Below are 1,165 nucleotides of genomic sequence, written 5' to 3' on the forward strand. Positions count from 1 at the left end.
TTATCTGACAGACTCTCAAGTGCCAAGAAGGAGTCAGTCAGTGCCTCTTTGGAATGCTTTAATCGAAGAAAGAAAGGAAAAAGGGGCACACCTCAAACACTCTTGTTTTCAAATTTTTTCACAAAGGGCAAGATGGGAAATATCGAGCGGGAGAACATCACTTTTCTCCACTGGTGTCACTGGAGGGGGCTGTTTGTGAGTGCAGGGAGAGGTCTGAGATATATGGCTGCACGGATCACATCATTTGTAGTGATTTATTAGTTAAGAAATAAAGCATGACGGGTGGGTGTGGCTACCACAGCGTAATCACACCCCTAGGGTGAGAGGACACTACACACAACCAAATTCCCCCCAGGGGTGTGATTAGCTCATACAGCCCTCTCTCCCAGAACTGCCAGACTCTTTAATGTCATTTATTTATTAAAAAAGAGTGGGCCAGTCAAATCCGTTCCGTGGACTGTGCCTGTCGCTGAGACTGGGCTTCCTGAAGAACAAGACACACAAATCCAAACAAACTGACGGATCTGCTCTTGGCCGCCCCACACTGACTGCTTCCTGCCCGGTTTCGAAGCCAAACTCATACAAACCAAATAGCACCAAAGCCACCTCACCGGTCCTTGTGGACTTTTGTGCTCAGACCCAGTAATCATTCTGTCCAGACAGGAGGAGACTAGAATATTTTATTGATTTCATGGTCTCTCATTTGCACATATTACAGAGCCTTGGGGAGGGGCAAGTAATAAAACATTTCAGGGCTGGTTTTTTGTTTGTTTCAGTGTTTATGTACCAGAATCGCTTGGAAGATTTAAAGAATGATAAACTACAATACGGAAACTGGGTAAATTGAATAAAAGGCCCATAAAAATGAACTCATTCAACAGGGATTGCTATGCTGTATAATGGTATAAATACAGGACAGGTGTTTACACGCTTTTAAAACAACTTATTTTGTATGTAGCTTTGCTTGCTTCTTTCTCTTATTTGATTTTTAATCTTTTGTTGTCTTCCGTAATCTCTTAACCTATCTTGTCTCTTTAAGAAATTAATTTTATAGGGGCACCTAGGTGGCTCAGTCGTTAAGCGTCTGCCTTTGACTCGGGGCATAATTCCGGCGTTATGGGATCGAGCCCCACATCAGGTTCCTCTGCTGGGAGCCTGCTTCTTC

This window comes from Ursus maritimus, unplaced genomic scaffold, assembly GCF_017311325.1.
Source record: "Ursus maritimus isolate PB19 unplaced genomic scaffold, ASM1731132v1 scaffold_8, whole genome shotgun sequence".
NCBI lineage: Eukaryota > Metazoa > Chordata > Mammalia > Carnivora > Ursidae > Ursus > Ursus maritimus.